The sequence below is a fragment of the Oryctolagus cuniculus genome, chromosome 14, assembly GCF_964237555.1.
Source record: "Oryctolagus cuniculus chromosome 14, mOryCun1.1, whole genome shotgun sequence".
NCBI classification, from domain to species: Eukaryota; Metazoa; Chordata; class Mammalia; order Lagomorpha; family Leporidae; genus Oryctolagus; species Oryctolagus cuniculus.
The window spans coordinates 82950492-82971235 of NC_091445.1; the positions used below are offsets into that span (position 1 = coordinate 82950492).

General features: G+C 47.7%; 1 long non-coding RNA gene across 7 annotated transcripts in view; it reads right to left on the reverse strand.

Annotated features, from left to right (window-relative positions):
• Positions 1 to 20744, reverse strand: part of LOC127492735 (uncharacterized) — a 161153-nt gene that overhangs the window by 99792 nt on the left and 40617 nt on the right. The window lies entirely within an intron of this gene.

Here is a 20744-nt window from a genome sequence, read left to right on the forward strand (position 1 = left end):
CTACTAAATTAGTAAAATAGGTTGTGTCCGTTACAGGCATTTTAAAACATCTCTCAGTCTAAAGTGGACACATTAAGTTCAAACTATACCAACTGCTGGAATTTGAACATGATTTGGATCCCCCACTCAGGAAGACATTTAAACCCCAAAACCTTATGTTAACAGTTAGTGGTTGTTGGATTAAGGGGGCAGGCTTGATCCAATTGCAGTGCAGTACCTGGGAGGTGAGCAGAGGGCGAGGTTTCAGGTCACTGAGGGCTCACATGCCGAAGGTGGTGCCCCCAAAAGGGTTGGTCACATAAGCTGAGCATGCTCCCTGTCTCTCTCTGCGTCCCAGCTCACCAGGGCACGCTGCTCCACACACACTGTGCCATTGCCAGGCTCCTCCCTCCCTAGACACCAGACTCAGGGGAACACCTGATCTTGTGAACCAAGGCCCATGAGCAAACTCAACCTTTGGCGTTAGCAGCTAGCTCCTCTTAGGTACTTCTGCTGTAGTGACGAAAAGCTGGACAATGCAGGAATATCTAGTGAGTTATTCTACATGCCAGGCACTGTTCTAGAATTGTACTGTATCGTTATGAGGCAAAGATTTTACACAAAGGAAACATGAGGAAGTAACCTAACTTTCTCCAGGTACCCAACCAGGCAGCGGTGAAGTCAGGATTCAGACCCAGTCACGCTCTGAACTCCTAGCCACGGGTTCTTTCCTTCCTGACATACCACTTTGCCCCACTGGATTTTAGAAGCCCTATCACTAGGACAGCCTTCCACGACATGAAAACCAGTGAGCACCATCTACACTTAGTGCTCTGCAGTAATTGTCTGGGACTTGCTTTCTCTGGATCTTCCATGAAAATTTAGCTAACGTGCTAAATAATCACAATAAGTGAGAATAAAACCTATTTTTAGCACCTAACCCAGGACACCCACCAGTACTGGAGATGGAATTGATGCTGCTAGTGCATGGTCCTACTGTGTGTTTTGTTTGTTTGTTTGTTTGTTTTGACAGGCAGAGTGGACAGTGAGAGAGAGAGACAGAGAGAAAGGTCTTCCTTTGCCGTTGGTTCACCCTCCAATGGCCGCCACGGCCGGCGCGCTGCGGCCGGCGCACAGCGCTGATCCGATGGCAGGAGCCAGGAGCCAGGTGCTTTTCCTGGTCTCCCATGGGGTGCAGGGCCCAAGCACCTGGGCCATCCTCCACTGCACTCCCTGGCCACAGCAGAGAGCTGGCCTGGAAGAGGGGCAACCGGGACAGAATCCGGCGCCCCGACCGGGACTAGAACCCGGTGTGCCGGCGCCACTAGGCGGAGGATTAGCCTAGTGAGCCGCGGGTCCTACTGTGTTGATAAGCCTCAAGAGTCCGGCTCCCTAGTTTCCCCGGGCTGGGTTCCTTTTGCCAAGCTCTCTGAAATGCAGCTCCCTCCATGCCTTGGTTTCCGCGTGTGGACAGTTATTGCCAATTAGTTGCAGCACTTGCTAGTGATACAGCACTTCACATTTGTGAGCCCTTCCCTCCGCGTGGTTGTGCATCGCTGGTCTTTATAGGCACAGATCTGTTTGCACTGACATCACCTCCCCAGGATTATTCCTATGGGTTAAATGATTTGCTTATGGCAATTGCAGAGGGACGTGCTGTAGAATACACGATGAGCAGTAGAGAGGGAAGCCAGCAAGGGCACACAGCCTCACCATGTAGGGCAGCCCAGCGAAAAGCTGGGGGAGCCAGGCAACTTGACTTGACTCGCTTCTATGGGTGATTATAAAAATGTTATTATTAATGATGCAGTTTTCCGTTTGAGTGCTCCCTTTCAGCTGAGGCATCGTGCCCGGCTTCACCGTTTTCACGGAGCTCTTTCTTCTCTCGCAGGGCGCCTCCTGCTCACAAGAGCAGAAGCAATGACGGGAGCAATAATCAACAGACGAAAGTAAAATTCAGGAATCGTAATTTCCCCCCAACTCTTCCCAGTGCGTACAAGAAGCTAATCCCAGCCTCCAGGATCCATTCCATTTTCGAGACAGGACAAGGGGGTGGTGGCTCCACGTCCATTGGCAAAGGCCGAGTGCCTGCCTGTTTGCACCACTGGGGACAATTAGAGCAAAATGAAACCGCAAACCTCGATAGGGAGAGGCTGAGAAGAATTCCAGCTAGCTAGCGTAAGGTTTGCTGCTGTTCGTTACAGTGAAATATAGATTTTAATGCCCCAAAGACACTAAAACCATAATGCTACCTCTGAGAATGTGAAATCCAACAGCAACTCGGGCTAAGGTTTAAACTCAGGATGAAATTTGGAGTAGAAGGTGTGAAAGCAGAAAAGTCTCAAGGCTAATAGCCACATTAACAACTCTGAGCCAAGGTCCCCAAGCCCCAAGCCCCAGACGCGCAAGCAGCATGCTATCTTTGGGGCCTGCTTCCCGTTTGTTATTAAGCTCAGCTCTCTGTGGAGCCAGGGTCCATTTCTCAAGAATCATGATCATTAGCTTGAACTGGAGATTCTCACTTACCTGGGCATTCTAAAGGCTGTATTTGGTACCAGTTATTACCAACTACCAGGGGAGAAGGGCAAGAAATAAGGGTTTCTTTCTTCCTTTTTCCTCCTCAGTAAAAAGCAAGCCAGGTGTCTGGCCTAGCAGTTCAGACCCCAGTCGGGGTGCCTGCATCCCACATCGGCTGGCTCAGTTTGATACCCCGCTCCAGTTCTTGTCTCAAACTTTCTGCTTATGCAGAATCCTGAGAGCCAGCAGAGATGGCCCAAGTGACTGGGCTCCTGCCACCCACGTGGGACACCTGGAGTAAGCCCCTGGCTCCCTGCTTGAGCCCCCGGCCTGGCCAGGGACTGCTGTGGGCCTCTGGGGGTAAGCCAGTGCATGGGAACTCTCTGTACATAGAAGTCCCTTTCCCTGCCTTTCTCTCAAATAAATAGAATTTTTACAAAAATCAACGGGCTCCATTCCACACAGTTTGGTTATGCTGCACTTTCTTCTAAATTAACGATTTAACAAATGCTTTCATGCTATTTGTCATGTGCCAGCCACTCTTTAAGTATCATTCATTTAATTGTGATGACAACCTTAAGAGACAGATACTACTCTTTTACTGATCAGGAAATCTACAGAGGAGGAAACTGAGGCACAGAGAAGTTCCATGATTTGCCTAAGTCCACGGGGCCACTGAGGCCAAGACTGAAATTCAGGGAGTCTGGGGCCCACGTTTTGGCACAGTGGAGTAAGCTGCTGCCTGTCACCACCCATATCCCATATAAGAACACTGGGTGAGCCCCAACTGCTCCACTTCCAATCCAGCTCCCCACTAATGCACCTGGGAAAGCAGTGGAGGATGGCCCAAGTGCTTGGTTCCCTGCTACCCATGTGGAAAACCCAGATGCAGTTCCTGGCTCCTGGCTTCAAACTGGCAGAGACCTAAATATCACAGCCATTTGGGGATAAACCAGCAGATGGAAGATCCTTCACTGCCTCTCCCTTTGTCTGTCACTCTGCCTTTCAAATAACTAAATACATTCTTTAAAGATTTATTTATTTATTTGAAAGAGCTACACAGAGAGAAGGAGAGGCAGAGAGAGAGAGATCTTCCATCCACTGGTCCACTCCCCAGTTGGCCACAATGGCCAGAGCTGCACTGACCCGAAGTTAGGAGCCAGAAGCTTCCTCCAGGTCTCCCACATGGGTAAAGGGGCCCAAGGACTTGGGCCATCTTCTACTGCTTTTCCAGGCCACAGCAGAGAGCTGGATTGGAAAGTGGAGCAGCCAGGACTCAAACCAGGATGCTGGCACTACAGGCAGTGGCTTTACCCATTACGCCACCATGCCAGCCCCTAACATACATCTTTTTTTGTTTGTTTGTTTTTGTTTTTTAAGGGAAAGGACTTATTGGGGAAAACCAGCAAGCTGGAGGGAAGGGGTGAAGAAGGGAGAGAAGGAGAGTATAAGAGAGAGAGACAGAGAGGAGAGGAGCTAGCGAGGAGAGAAGAGAGATCGAGCAGGAGAGAGCAGAGAGCGGGAGAGAAGAGCCAGGAGAGCAGGAACAGGAACAGGTCCTTTTAAAACTTTGCCGGAGGGCAGGCAGGGAAGCAGGAGCAGCGAATCCCATTAAGATGGGGGTGGAGCTTGACACCAGTGGTTGGGCCATGTGGCCACCTGGCTTCCAGCAATGGCCCAGTGGGGGCTAGAGCCTAGGATGGTGTCAAGGTGTAGATCACACCATAGATAAAACTGTGCCATTTTCCTAACATTCCCCTCTTTTGTTTTTTATAAAGCAGGGTTTATATGGGATTACATTAGCCCCAAAAGTCCAGGAGGGATAGAGGGACGATGATCTGTCTTTAGAGCTACTTCCTGCTGACATAAGGCGACGAGGTACTCTTCGCTGGCATGGAACGATGTCTCAAGTCGCTGTCTCCTGGGTGGGGAGCAGAGCATAACATACATCTTTAAAAAAAAAATCAGGGAGTCTGGCTCAAGTCCACATTTTCACCACTATGCTATGCTACCCCTTATGGAAAAATGGAATTAAAAGATGTTTATTTTGGAGGCCAGCAATGTAGTATAGAAGGTTAAGCCTCTGCCTGCCATGCCAGCATCCCATATGGGCACCGGTTTGAGTCCCAACTGTTCCACTTCCAATCCAGCTCTCTGCTAATGTGCCTTGGAAAACAGCAGAAGATGGCCTAAGTACTTGGGTCCCTGCACCCAAGTGTGAGATCCTGAAGAATCTTCTGGCTCCTGGCTCTGGATCGGCCATCTGGGGAGTGAACCAGCAGATAGAAGATCTCTCTCCCTCTCTCCTTCTCTCTCTTTCAAATAAATAAATAAATAAATATTTTTTAAAAAACATATTTTGGTGCAAAAAATTTTTGAAATCTATGCATGGTTTTTTAAATAGGCATTTTCCGTGAACTTTTCCATATGTGTAAAATCTCTCATAAGCTTATCTTATAATAAGCTAAAATTTTGAGAGTCAAGTGTTAGTGGAAAACTGTCAAAGTAAAGGACAGTAAAAACTCGCCATTGGAACAAAGAGTGAAATGGTGATCACCAAAGGTGGGGTATGGGGGGAGGGGTCAAAGGGTACAGAGCCTCAGCCGCAGTTAGACAGCAGTGATGAGTGATGTCACCCTTGAGATCTGTCACGCAGTGGAGTGAGCACGGTTGACAATAGTGTATTGTACATTTCCAAATCCCCAAGAAAGTAAATTTCAAACGTTCTTGCCACAAATAAATAAATAAATAAGTATTCAAGGTGACCAATATATCGGTTTAATTATTCGACATTGTATTCATAAATCACATCATTTTGTACCCTACAAATAAATACAACTATAATTTGTCAATTCACAATAAAAATTTTCTTAACTTGTAATTCAGAAAAACGATGTACCTAAATATATATTTTAGCTTACTTCCACCAAAATCTTACTTCTTAAGCTATTATTGTATTGCTGTTAATTCCTTTTTTCTCCTAAAGGAAGGAGCCAGGCATTCATAAGTGTTGCTTCATTTTGTCTTCACACACTGCTTTCTGATTTCAGTGTACTGGGGTGGGTAGGGGGGAAGGGTTTGGCCTAAACAGGAAGATGGAGCAGAGTAAGGAATTCTGGCTTTGCCACCTACTATTAGTACGGTTCTGAGCCAAATCCTTCATCTTTCTGTGCCTCATTCTCTGGATCTGTAGAAGGAGTGAACTTAATAGGACCTATCCTATTGGCTGTTATCAGAATTAATCGAGATAATGGGTGGAAAGTACTTAGACTGACTGGCACGCAGTGAGCACGCCAGAGAAGCGGGCGTTGCAGCGGGAAGTGGAGCAGTGGAATACACTGGAAATTAATGAGAATACCTCAAGTTGGTAGTGACAGCCTCTCCTTGCTGTTCGCTCTCTGGGGGAGCTGGAATAACGGCACCTCCATCCATGGGGCCAACAGCAAGGCTCACTGGATCTTCTGAGGTGAACTGCACTATAGTTTCTGAAATCTCCACCCACCCACTCTTAACCCTCCCCCACCCAGGACCAAAGCTGTGCCTGTGCCCCTCCCAGGCCTTGCCCAGACTCAGCTCAGGGCCACACCCACAAAGCAGGCCAGAGGCAGGACTGCTGCTGAGTTCGCCAGAATGTCGAGGTCTGCAAAGAGAAGGGGGCAGGGGATGGAGCCAGGTGGGACCAGGGTGTCTGGGAGCAGAGGCACAGACTCCGGTCTCGCTGCCTGCATCGTGCCCTTGGGCCCTCTGGGGAGCAGGTGTGACAGCCCAGCCTCTCTACGTTGGGTTGCCTGTTTACTCTTTCCTTTTGCTTTTTAATTATAGGTAATATATGCTTGTTGAAGACAGATCATGAAAATGTTACAGTAAGACAGTGAGAGAAAGCCCTTCCTTGCTCCTTTATCACACCTCCCCCAAACCACCAGCACTGTGAAATCTTTAGCATTCAGACTTTTGGGTAATTTTGCTTCCCCACACACTCACACACGCAGACCCATGGAATGTTCTCTTCTTACACCAAAAAGTGGAGGCAGGAATCATACCACCTATAGTTCTCTTCCCCCTGCTCGTGTTTGTGTTTTTTCTTTTACTTAAATCTATCTTTCCATGATACAATACTTACTTTTAAAAGCTGCATATTCCTCCATTGTACAGAGTTCCAAATCTCATTTAACCATTAGCCTTATCATAGTCATTTGGCTTTTGTTGTCATTGTTGTGTGCCCTGAGTGTTCCCGTGAAAATCCTCCTCTGTTATATGTACAAGAATTTCCGCAAGAACAACTTCTAGAAATGCAACTGCCAGGTCATAACATGTATCTATTTTTTATTTTGATTTAATAGGCACTCCAAGCTGAGAAGGAAAAAAAAAATTTTCTAAATAAAATGTAAACTCCTGTTAAAAATTCCAATCAAAAAGGAAAACGAAGACTGATTTAAAATTTACATTTTAGGGGCAGACACTGTGGTACAGCAGGTTAAGCCACTACCTGCAATGCCAGCATCCCATACAGGCACCAATTCGAGTCCTGGCTGCTCCACTTCCAATCCAGCTCCCTGCTAATGTGCCTGGGAAAGCAACGGAAGATGGACCAAGTGCTTGGGCCCCTGCACCCATGTGGGAGGCCCGATGGAGTGTCAGGTTTCTGGCTTTGTGTTGGCCCAGCCCCAGCAATCGTAGCCACTTGGGTAGTGAACCAGGGGATGGACTATCTCTCCCACCCTCGCCCGCACTCTCTGTCACTCTGCCTTCCAAATAAATCAATCATTTTTTAAAGGTTTACATTTCAAAGAAAAAGTATTCATGAATATTTCTTTGCTTTAAAAATGCTTTTCGTATTTCAAATAACATTTTTAGAAATGCAAGCTTTGGAGAATACAACATTAAGATACACCAAGAGACAAAGCATATTTTGCAAATTAAAGCTAAGCTCAGTCAAGAGAAGACACAATGAACCAGCTCCAGATCACGTGCTCAGTCCTGATCTGTGTTTAATCCTCAGAACTGTGAGCCTCAGATTCCCTGCAGGGGTTCTCCGAGCTACTCTAAAGCGCTGCTTAGGCCTCAGACAAGTTTGCACTAGACTCCCCGGAGCTGTGGCTTGGGCAGCTGAATCTAAAAATGTTCGCAGGTAAGCATGTGGCACAGCAGGTAAAGCTGCCACCTGTGATGTCATCATCCCATAGGGATAACAGTTTGGGTCCTGGCTGCTCCACTTCTAATCCAGCTCCTTGTTAATGTGCTTGGGAAAGCAGCAGAGGATGGCCCAAGTCCTTGGACCCCTGACACCCACGTGGGAGACCTGGAAGAAGCTCCTGGCTGCTGGCTTCAGCTTGGCTCATCCCTGGCTGCTGTAGCCATCTGGGCAGTAAACAGTGAATGGAAGAATTCTCTCTCTCTCTCTCCTTCTCTCTCTCTCTCTCTCTCTCCTCTCTCTCTCTCTCTTTCTCTCTCTCTCCCCCTCTCTCCCTCTCTCTCACTCCCTCTCTCTCTCTCCCTCTCTCTTTGTGGCTCTTTCAAATAAATAAATAATTAAAGGGGCCACTGCCTACAATGCCAGTATCTCAAATGGGTGCTGGCTTGAGTCCTGGCTTATCCACTTCTGACCCACCTCCCTGCTAACGCACCTGGGAAAGCAGAAGATGGTCCAAGTGCTCGGACCTGGAAGAAGCTCTGGGCTCCTGGAGTCAGCCTGGCCCAGCCTTGGCAGTTGGGGCCATTTAGGGAGTGAACCAGCAAGTGGAAGATCTTTCTCTATCTCTCCCTTTCTTTCTCTCTGTAACTATGCCTTTCAAATAAATAAAATAAATCCTAAAATAAAATAAAATGTTTCCAGATAATTCTAAAATATGGTGAGATAATCACTGCTAGGATGCTTGGCTAACTTTGTAATTTCTGAAATTTTAGCAAAAAAGTAATACTACTATTCAGTGGCATTGCAATAATATAAGAATATTAAAGCATGGTTTTAAATATAACATTTTCTGAACTTTTTCTAAAGATTAGTTATTTATTTGAAAGGCAGAGTTACAGAAGGAGGTGGGGAGAGACACAGAGAGACCTTCCATTTGCTGGTTCACTCCCCAAATGGCCACAACAGCCAAAGCTAGGTCAGGCCATAGCCAGGAGCCAGGAAATTCATCCAGGTGTCCCACATGGGTGGCAGAGGTCCAGGCATTTGGCCATCTTCTGCTGTTTTCCCTAGGCCATTAGTAGGGAGTTAGATTGGAAGTGGAACAGCCAACACAAACTGGCACCCATATGGGATGCTGGCGTAGCAGGCGGTAGCTTTACCTGCTATGCCACGTTGCTGGCTCCACATTTTCTGAAATTTTTTTTTAAGATTTATTTTATTTATTTGAAAGACAGAGTTACAGAGAGAGAGGTCTTTCATCTGATGGTTCACTCCCCAGACAGCCACAGCTGTGCTGATCCGAAGCCAAGAGCCAGGAGCTTCTTACGGGTCTCCCCTACAGGTGCAGGGGCCCAAGGACTTGAGCCATCTTCTGCTGCTTTCCCAGGCCATAGCAGAAAGCTGGATCAGAAGTGGAGCAGCCAGGACTAGAACCGGCGCCCATATGGGATGCCGGCGCTTCAGGCCAGGGCTTTAACCCGCTGCACTACAGCGCCGGCCCCACATTTTCTGAATTTTAAACTGACAGAATTCATAAAAAGGAATACAACTTTAATTGTTTTAATTACCTTGAGTTGTCATCTGAAAATAGCTACTCACAACTAGAATAAGATTACTTACAACAGGTAGATATATGAATCTAGAGAAACCGAACAATGGAGTAAGTTGGAATAGTGAAGAAAAAAATAAAGGACAAAAGATGGAGCCAGGCAGAGTCAATGCACACAGTGTGAATCAAAGTGAAGTTTTGAAGCCCAAAGTCATGGCAAAATTCTTTGGAAGGTAAGAGCTGCCCTAGTTTCAATTTTTAAGAATAGATGGTTACTGCCCAGCAAGCCTCGGTAAGTGATCACCTTGGTGATGGTGAAACCGCTTCATAAGAGGTGAAAAGACACGGGAAGAGGCTATCCACGTGGGAGGAGCCAGGCCAGCAGCCAGCACCAGCTCTTGTCAAAGCCAGCGACAGTTCAGAAAGTCATAAAAGGGAATTGTGGCACAGGGATGTGGGAGGGACAAGTACCGAACCACAGTCCAGGCCTTCTTTTACGTGGGGCATGGATGAGAGAGGTGTCCTTCTTTTTTTTCTTCTACAAAAAAGTCTTTGTGTCAAATGAAAAGTTAGCTATTTCAATCCCCAAAAGAAGACCTCAAGCCAGTATGTGCAAGTGTAATTGAGTCTTTTATATAATAGCTAATGAACACTCCACATTTTAAGCAGTTTGACTATAACCTGCTACTCTATATCTAGCAATTCCCAGGTGATTCAACATTTAGAATTCTGCTTTCTAATTTCCTATAACACCATGTACCACACTTCCACCCCTTCTGTTGAGGTTTAGAAAGCTTCCACACCTTTCTAAGGCTTAGAAAACTCATTTGGTTAAATCCAAAAGTAGAGTCAACTGCATTTGAGAAGTAGAACAGCACCTGGAATCTTAAAACTAGAGGATGACAACCAAGGCCAGAAACTAGTACAAACCCAGTGGATTTCAGCATCCCTGCTCTTGTGGGAGGACCAGGCCCCAGACTTACAAGAAGGAACCAAGGAGGAACTAATCGAACCCATTCTGTCTAATTTGAAGAATTAGCCCCAAACCAAAGGACTTTGTGTGACAGTGAATAAAGCCACATAAAGTGGTAACATCTAACCACAGTTTTCTAAGACCACCAAGAAACTAGGAGACAGCACACTCCTGCTTAAAGCCCCTCAAGTATGTGTGCTGTGTACCAACCTGGGCATCATGACAACAAAATAGCAATTTGAGTGGTGAAGCCATACATATTGGCTTCCCTGGGGCGCTGTTAAAACCCTGTGTGCTACTGCACATGCTTGTTAGGAGTTGAGTGGTATCTGTCTCCCAAAAACTCATGCAAATGTACAATCCCCAATATCATCATGCTACTGGTTGATAGATTAAGGTGACAATTTGGTCTAATAATGGTGTCTGAGGGGTGGGGCACTGGGAGTTATTTGAGTTCAGGTTCAGCCTAGGTTCTCTCTCTGTTCTTCCCGGCTCACCACGTAACCATACCACGACCAGCCCCTGCAGATGCAGGTCTGTGGGGCCACCTGATCCTGAGCTGCGATCGCCAACCGTGAGCTGAAATAAGCCTTTCCTTCCCAAAGAAGCTCCTGCAAGTATTTTAGCTAGAATAACAAAAATGGACCAGTTCAACACCTTAAAACCCAATGCAAGTTCAGCGACAATGTTTTCAATACGTGCATATTAAATAACTTTGACATCATATCAGAAGGAAAACAAGAACAAGGCAAGAATGTGATAATGCAACCACGAAAAGTTTGGGAATTTCTGTAACAGAAAAAATAAGGTGGTATTTCAGACAGCACTAAGGCTAGCCTCCTTCTGTGGAGAAAGTGGCAGGCAAGGATTTATGTGCAAGGAAACAGAGTAAAAATACACAGGCACCTGTTACACCAAGAGGGAGTAAGGCAAATTTGCAGGAGGAAGTGGAGCGCTTTGAAGGAAAACGCAAAGAGAAGGCTAATGCACAAAGCAGGAGGGAGGCACTGCACACACGGAGTAAAAATCTGTGACAACATTTCCTAAGAAACAGAGAAAAGAACCCAGGGGAGGGAAATGTCACATGGCACACATTCTAGACAATCCAGCTATGCGATTTTAGGCTTGATTTTTTTTTCTTTTTTCTTTTTTTTATTTTTTACAGGCAGAGTGGACAGTGAGAGTGAGAGACAGAGAGAAAGGTCTTCCTTCTGCCGTTGGTTCACCCTCCAATGGCCGCCGCGGCCGGCGCGCTGCGGCCGGCGCACCGCGCTGATCCGATGGCAGGAGCCAGGAGCCAGGTGCTTTTCCTGGTCTCCCATGGGGTGCAGGGCCCAAGCACCTGGGCCATCCTCCACTGCACTCCCTGGCCACAGCAGAGGGCTGGCCTGGAAGAGGGGCAACCGGGACAGAATCCGGCGCCCCAACCGGGACTAGAACCCGGTGTGCCGGCACCGCTAGGCGGAGGATTAGCCTAGTGAGCCGCGGCGCCGGCCTAGGCTTGATTTTTAGTTTTCCAACCAAGGCTCTTTAGTTCCTTTGTGGTGAGAGTTCAAGAGAAATTGAACTAACAACTGGATACAAAAATAATTAGCAGGCCGGCGCCACGGCTAACTAGGCTAATCCTCTGCCTAGCGGCACCGGCATACCGGGTTCTAGTCCCTGTTGGGGCGCCGGATTCTGTCCCGGTTGCTCCTCTTCCAGGCCAGCTCTCTGCTGTGGCCAGGGAGTGCAGTGGAGGATGGCCCAAGTGCTTGGCCCCTGCACCCCATGGGAGACCAGGATAAGTACCTGGCTCCTGCCATCGGATCAGCACGGTACGCCGGCCACAACGCGCTGGCCGCGGCGGCCATTGGAGGGTGAACCAACGGCAAAGGAAGACCTTTCTCTCTGTCTCTCTCTCTCACTGTCCACTCTGCCTGACAAAATAATAATAATAATAATAATTAGCAAACATGCACACAAGCAGTGATTATTTCTGCTGTCTGACCACTGCCTCTCTGGATTTCGCCACAAAGCCTCCATGGCCCCACAGCTGTTTGCAGCAAATTGCTGGACCAATGTTCACGTGGACAGGTGATTTTGATTTGTTTGTTTTCTTAATTGTTCCTCTAATTTGGCTAACCATAAGTCTCGTTTGTATGTTCACAGACATTAACAGCCTAATTGAATTTCCAATCTTCATTGTCAATCGATCTCAGGTATCTCAATATGCCCCTACATGTTGGCCACCTCTCAGGGAAGTGCCTAAACAGATCTGACTTTTGGGCTAGACTCCCACTCAAGTTTTGTAGACTGGAAATGGTAGTTACAACATGAGTTGGGGAAAAGGATGGGAAGACAGGATGCTTGAGAATCGCATTTGCCCACCTCCCTTTAGCATCAAATACCGTTCATTTACCTTTGGTCTTTCTGGATGGGAAGGGAGAGAACAGTTCTAGATGCATCACCAACCTGGATCAGTTCAGGGAGGAGTGGAGGTGAACTTCCCCAGGCCGATCAGAACAGCTGAGCCGAAGACAAGGCTTGAACCTGACACGCTTCGTCTCTCACATTGTTTGTTGACTTCCCAGGGTCGTTCTCTTTCGGGAATGGGGGGAGGTGAGTAGGGGGAGTCTCAAATGTTGAACTGATCCCTACTGCACTGCTACCACAGCCAGCCAGTTACTTTAATGGGAAAAGACATAAGAGGGACTATTTCAGCCTTTTCCTCTAAGTGAACATTCTCTTTTTCCCCATTCTCTCTGCATTATCACACTATGGTACTTTAAACTTCTCCCATCATTAAGCCTTCTGAGTGAAATATTGAACTGATTAATGTGGCATTTTCCACTAAACTGTTTCAGGAAATGTTGCACCTTACCAGTGGGATGCTTCTGAATAATGTAATCTCCTTAGTATAATTAAAACTAAGTTCTGAAGTTAGTACCTTTTCTCCCTGGAGGCACTCATCAAAATGTCAAGTGCTCCTTCTAGTAGAACTGCAATCCCATAGTACAAACAAATATATTACCCACTGCTCCTCACTTGCGAGAGGCCCTGGCTGCATTTTTTTGTCACTTCATTTCAAACCTGAGCAAGCACCATGAGAAATGTGGTCTCCAAAAGCCACTGGACCCCGTTACGCTGAGCCATGTTCTGCGCAAGCGGCCTGGTCCTCACTTAGTGAGGTTCCTTTTAGCTATGTGGCTTCAGCGCATGAACTTTTTGTTGCTGTGTTGTTACTTCGAAAACAGTGTGGATCTAAACGTGATTTGCTCTCCTAGGATGTTTCGCTTAGTTTAAAAGGAAGAAATAAATAAATCAGGGATGCAATGCCCTCTTCTGGCTAAGAAACATTTAGAGGACTGTGCAGGCTGAATGGCACTTTGACCTGGCTTTTGAGGACTGTTCTGATGGGTAGTGAATAATATCATGGACACTAAGGATTGCTGTCACAGTCTGCAACATGATTCTCTCTGGGGGCAGAGTAAGGTCCGGCATCAGAAGGCTAGCCTCAGCCACCTGGCTTGGAGGAGCTCTAGAGAGACAGGGCGGTGGGCCACTCCCCAGGTGAGCAGGAAGGCAATGAGCAAAATGGTGTCAAGAGTTGGGTCCCTCTCCGGAACAAATAGTAAATCCAAGACAAGGGTAAGTTCATTCACAGGCTTGGGAGACTTCTGGATGGATGAATGAATGAATGAATGAATATCAGAGAGAATCTGGGATTTCTTGATAAGTATTAGGTTTCACTAGAAAAATCTGAGTATAAAACATTGCCAGGGGCTGGTGCTGTGGCGTTGTGGGTAAAGCCGCTGCCTGCAATGCCAACATCCTATATGGGCACGGCTTCAAGTCCCAAGTACTCCACTTCCAGCCCAGCTCCCTGCTAATGTGCCTGGGAAAGCAGTAGAGGATGGCCCAAGTACTTGGGCCCCTGCATCCACATAGGAGACAGGAAGAAGCTCTGGGCTCCTGGCTTGGGTTGGGCCCAGCTCTGGCTGCTGTGGCCATTTGGGGAGTGAACCAGATCTCTCTCTCTCTCTCTCTTTCTTTGTCTCCTTCTCTCTATCTGTAACTCTGCCTTTAAAATAAACAAATAAATCTTTTTAAAAAAAAAATTACATAGCAGCCTATTACTGTGTTATGATGGGCATGACTCTAACAATTTGCGTTGCAGAGATCATAGGAGGGACCCACCACCCAGAGCCCACACCTGCCTTTGAGGAGCCCAGGTCCCCAGATAAGACAGCCCTAGCCAGTCTCCATCCGGGAAGGAGGTGGACATCCGGGAAGGAGGACAAAGGGAAGCACAGACACTTGGAGGCAGCAGGAGCCCAGCAGGACTTCGAAAGAGAACTACTCAGTGCTGGAACGTGCTGCTTACCAAGGAATGTTTTCATTCTTAGAAAACATGATTCTTCGCAGTCTGCAGGCCAGGCTGGCTGCCACTTCTCTCTTCTTTGCTGCCAACTAGTCATTAGCCAACAGTGAGTGCCAGGGTGCTTGCAAAAGAAGACAGACATGGGTGTGCTGCAGCACAATAGCGCTGGGAGGGTGTCAGTGCGGACCAAGTGCTGGGGGTCAGGCTCAGGGGGCTTCGGGATGAAGAGAGGTGAGGCCAGGCAGAGCTGGGGAGTGCAGGGGCCTTGGGTACACCCAGGGGTTGTATATCTGGGGGGTGAGGGGATGCAGATGGGCTGTGTGCAGCTATGGCAATGCAGGGGCAGGGTATTTTTTTTTTTTAACAGACAGAGTGGACAGTGAGAGAGAGTGACAGAGAGAAAGGTCTTCCTTTGCCGTTGGTTCACCCTCCAATGGTCGCCGCGGCTGGCGCACCGCGCTGATCCGATGGCAGGAGCCAGGTGCTTCTCCTGGTCTCCCATGGGGTGCAGTGTCCAAGCACTTGGGCCATCCTCCACTGCACTCCCTGGCCACAGCAGAGAGCTGGCCTGGAAGAGGGGCAACTGGGACAGAATCCAGTGCCCCAACCGGGACTAGAACCCGGTATGCCGGCGCCGCAAGGCAGAGGATTAGCCTAGTGAGCCGCGGCACCGGCTAGGGGCAGGGTATTTCCTGTATGTAGCAGATGACGGAAAGGCTTAGAGACAGCAATTCCAGAAGGTCGAGGTTAAAGCTCGTCAGAGGACAATGGGAAATTCTCTTGAGGATCACCTCAGCACCACAGGGCTTCTCCAGGAAGAATCTCGGCACGTTTCCTACAAACCCAAAGCAGGAATTACAGCAGGGGCTGGGCTGCTGGTGCACCCAGAGCAGAGAACTGGAGGGTGGTGAAGGCACTGCCCTGGCTGCCTGCCTCGCTGGCCCCCCCCCCCCCCCCCCCCCGGCGTCTCACGGCTCCTTACCTCTCTGCTTTGCTTCCGGCCCTGCCTTTGTTCTCCTTTCTCTAGTCTCTGTTTAACGTTTATGTGGCTAAATATGCTGGCCACAGCCCCAGAGTGTAATTGGTCTCAGTTTGAATGATGCAGAAAACTGAATGACTAATCTCCTCATTCCCATTACAAATGTCCAGGTAAAATGAGGCGGGGAAGCCATGAGCTGCAACAGGGCAAGCAGGGCTCACCCTGCAGGTGGCAGCTCTTAAGAGGGGTGTGGGCTGGTCCTGTGATACACACATTTTCCCATTAAAACGCAGATGAAAAGAATCAGAAAGCAAGGAATTTGGAAAGGAAAGAATTGAAATTTTTCCTGTCTGCAATAATTTCTCAAAAAGGGGGAATGGGAGAAAAGGGCATCACACTGCATTCTACCATGTGTAGAAACAGAGCTCACGGGCCGGCGCTGTGGCGAAGCGTGTAAAGCCGCAGCCTGCAGTGCCACCATCCCATATGGACACCAGTTTGGGTCCTGGCTGCTCCACTTCCAATCCAGCTCTCTGCTATGGCCTGGGAAAGCAGTAGAAGATGGCCCAAGTCCTTGGGCCCCTGTACATATGTGGAGACGTAGAAGAAGCTCCTGGCTCCTAGCTTCGGATCATCACAGCTCTGGCTGTCACAATTAATTGGGGAGTGAACCAGCAGATGGAAGACCTCTCTCTCTCTCTCTCTGCCTCTCCTTTTTCTGTACAACTCTGACTTTCACATAAATAAATAATCTTTTAAAATAAGGAAAGAAAGAAAGAAAAAGAGAGAGAGAGAAAGAGAAAGAGAGAGAGAGAAAGAGAAAGAGAGAGAGAGAAAGAGAGAAAGAGAGAAAGAGAGAAAGAAAGAAAGAAAGAAAGAAAGAAAGAAAGAAAGCTCAGGTGGGAGCTAGGAGGTCTGAGGACTGCTCCTGACTCCACCAAACTCTGGCTATGTGCAGAAGTAAACGTGACCTCCCACTACAATCCGCCCATCTGTAAATAAGAATAGCTTCCCTGTTCATATCCAAGGGTTATAGAAGAGAGGATGTGAGGCTAGACATCTAGGGGACACGGGATAAAGCCAAGTGTGGGCGTCACACAGCTGATAACTACAAGCCACACAGATTGGGAGCTACATGACTCCTGTATACAAGAAAAACAACAGACTTCCAATCACAACAGGACCCTGGAGGAACCGAGCTACAAATTCCTGGAAAGTTAAACTCTGACAGGACCCCTTGCTGAGGAAGGAGCTACAATTAACCAAGAAAACAATGCAGAGAACAACCTTGGTGTGGCTGATCGGGCCAGAAATGTGGCCCATCCAGGACAGGCATGGATGGGAGGCTTTGCTGGGCAAGGTGATTCAGCGAAGTGACCGTGAGCAGAGCTGAGCCCGATGAGTCCTACGCAGGAGGTGCAGAGGCGAGGGTGGGCGACACATCTCGGCACTGGGGACTCAGCACTGGGGACACATCTGAGCCCGGGCTGGTTCTGTGTCCCCTTTTTCCCTCAACCCCCCTCATGGATCTCCTCCCAAAGCCAGATACTCAGACGAGGTGCCCTTACCAGAATGACCTTGCCAGCAAGATCACTGCTGGCAACCATATCTTTGCAAGGTTGTGTGCAGTTCTAATACAATGGTGGATATGAAAATGCTTTTAAACTGTGAAGTGCTAAACAACTGTAAGTGATTATAATCATTATGATTAACAAGGTCTTAAAGGGAAACTGCTAAACCAGCCAAACCAATGACGTAATCAAAGGAGAGCCTAAAAGCAGTGTGCTGACCTTCTCCTTTCCATTAAGCTTTTGTGGGTTTGTGTCCCTGTAAAATCAGATGGTACATCTGCCTTAAGGCTACTGCCTTCTCAGCTTCATGCAAGCTTTCTTTGACTATTCCTTAACCGGAATCCTTGAAAGGGTTAACATGTGTCCCTCTCTGGGACACACACTATGCTACCTACCAACAGTTCTGTGGAAGTGACAAATCGGAGCTGCCTTCTGGCTTCTTCTTTGAGATTCCTTGAAGGCAGGATGGCCAATATAAGTATTGAAGAGATGAGCAAAATAGAAAAGATAGGGACAAAGAGTGACACAGAAAGAGACCAGAATCCCTCTATTTTCTGTGGGCCATCTTGTCTACTCAACAGAGACTAAATAAAAGAACAGCAGTCATTTCTGCAGCAAGGAATCACTAAGGACCTAGAAGTATAATTATATTATATCCAAAAACAGGCAAACAAAAGAATCATGTTCAGGTAGTAACACATACAGCCTGAGGTTCTAGGTCAAAAAGATAGCCTTTTTTTTTAGTGGTAAACACACTAAAATTCAAATTGGAGGACCATGATGGAAGACATGGAGAATTTGCCAGTCAATTCGTGTAAGCTAAAGATAAAGAATTAGAGAAGAGCCTGTTTATGCCCGCACCGTGGCTCACTAGGCTAATCCTCTGACTGCGGCGCCAGCACACCGGGTTCTAGTCCTGGTTAGGGCGCCGGATTCTGTCCCGGTTGCTCCTCTTCCAGTCCAGCTCTCTGCTGTGGCCCAGGTCCTTGGGCCCTGCACCCCATGGGAGACCAGGAGAAGCACCTGGCTCCTGGCTTCGGATCAGCACGGTGCGCCGGCTGCAGCGGCCATTGGAGGGTGGACCAACGGAAAAGGAAGAGCTTTCTCTATCTCTCTCTCTCTCACTGTCCACTCTGACTGTCAAAAAAAAAAAAAAAAAAAAAAAGCCTGTTTAAATTAATGTAGCAAAGATGGATTTTTTAATAATCCACAAAAATCTCTATTTCATGAAATGTAAATGCTGGGACCAGAGAGGGGAAGCACAGTTTGTTACTAGAGATGGGAAGGATTGAAGACTAGAGAAAGGGAAGGTGATGAGCATTCTGGGAAGAGATAGTGCTGGCCAGTTCATAAGTATAGGTTTGCAGGTTCGAAGCTCAGGAGACCTTTTCCCTTAGCTTCCTTGCATGTAATTAGGGTGTGCTGACCACTAGGGCTTTGCATGCATCTGCAACTCCTAAAATGAAGGCCTTCTCTCCAAGCTCACCAGCTTCAGAGTAATGGCCATTTTAGACCTTAGATCCCATTTATATATATATTTAAGATATGGTGATGCTTAGAGTTAGAAGACCTGAGTTTAATAAGTTCTAGCTACACCTAGTTGTGTGTGACTTTGGGAAGTCAAACAATGATTCTAAGTTTATGTAATGGGAGTTTCAATACATACCCTTATTACTAGATAAGAAATATGTATGTTAGAGTATAAAATATTCAAAGTCCCACACAGGTAATAAACCAATTTTAAAGATCACAGAATTAGAAGCAGAAGAGAGTTTAATAGGAGGATACTTCTAAAAGTTAATGGAAAATGGAATTAAAAAAGAAATTTACTGTGATGCAAAAAAAAAAATCCAAAATCCAAGCATAGTGTTTTCATAATATTCATTTTTTTCATGAACTTTTTGAAGACCTTTCATATGCATGGATTTCAAAAACTGTTAACACCAAAATTAATTTATCTTTTCATTCCATTTCCAATGAACTTTCTGAAATGCCCACATCTCCCCCTATCTTAATGTTTTCAAACCTCTTAACATGAAGGCCCTTGTCTTAGTTCGGGCTTCTGACCGCAGAACCATCATGGGGTGATGCATGAACTACAGTTGCCCCTCAAGGTGGCGGCCGCCAGCAGGGTGAGGCTCTTGTGAGGGCCGTCCTCCAGCTCACAGACGGCCACCTGTTCTTGTACCCTCACGGGCGAGAAGATGGAGACAGCCTCTGATCACAAGCACTAATCCCACCCAGGAGGGCTCCACTCTTAAGAACCTGTGTGTCTGTCCGAAGCCCCACCTCCTGGCACCAACGTCATGGGGGGGGGGGGGGGGGCGGGATTTCAACTGTGAAAGTGGGACCACGAGGGCACAAACCTTCAGTCCCTAGTAGACCCTTCCTCCAAATCAAATCATTCATAACACATAAAAACCCGAGCTCTTCTGTGAAAACAAGGAAGGGGGAGTACCCGAGCCCACTTGGATTTCCAGCACCACAAGGCCGGCTTCCAGCACTGGAAGAGGACATGATATAGCCTAGGTATTGCTGAGCACACAGATGTAATAACTCACCATCTGGCCCAGCCTCCTTAAATGTCAGGTGAGGAAGCTGTGGTACCCTCAGCTCTGCTGTGACACATTTCTCTAAAACACCAATTGAGTTCTAGATGATTGGTATGCAGGGGAATTGTGTCAGCAAAATGCAGAAGTTGTGTTAGTTTACACACGGTTTCCCCTATACAGGGAGGGCCAGGCATGCCATGGAAATAAAAGGCAAGCCCTCAGCTCAGCGGCTGCACAGGCGGGTGCCCTTTTAGCTCTGTTAAAAATAAATAAATAAGGCCGGTGCCGGGGCTCAATAGGCTAATCCTCTGCCTGCGGCGCCAGCACCCCGGGTTCTAATCCCAGTTGGGGCGCCGGATTCTGTCCCAGTTGCTCCTCTTCCAGTCCAGCTCTCTGCTGTGGCCCGGGAAGGCAGTGGAGGATGGCCCAGGTGTTTGGGCCCTGCACCCACATGGGAGACCAGGAGAAGCACCTGGCTCCTGGCTTTGGATCAGCACGGTACGCTGGCGGCAGCGGCCATTGAGGGGTGAACCAGCAGAAAAGGAAAACCTTTCTCTCTGTCTCTCTCTCACTGTCCACTCTGCCTGTCAAAAATAAATAAATAAATAGATAAATAAGTGCCAGCATGGCTCTCAGGCATGGCAGGCTGTACCTCCTCCTGTGCAGCCGCACCAGCTCAGAGCCCCACCTCCATCTACGTGATCTCAGGGCCCCGCGTAGCGTTTCCATTGTATTGGTTTTGTGCTTTTTCGGTACCCCCCCCCCCAGGAGCCTCCGAACATGATGAATGCCTTGGTTTTGTCAAAGATCATCAGTGGTGCCACATTAGCTCACTCAGGCCACCATCACCGAAAACACAGCATAGGCCGGGGGCTCACCAACTGGGAGCTGTGCTGGGAGCTGGGAGTTCAAGTTGAAGGTGCAAGCAGGTGCATCCGGTGAGCCCCCCCTTCACAGACGGCCCCTTCCTTCTGTGTGCTCGCAGGGCCTTTCCTCCGTACCTGCACGCAGGCAGCAAGTTCCCAAAATGTCTCTTCCTCTTCTTATAAGGACACCTGCCCAACTGGATCAAGACTTAAAGCCCCACTTAGGACCTCATTAAATCTTCATTACCTCCTTCAATGTCACAT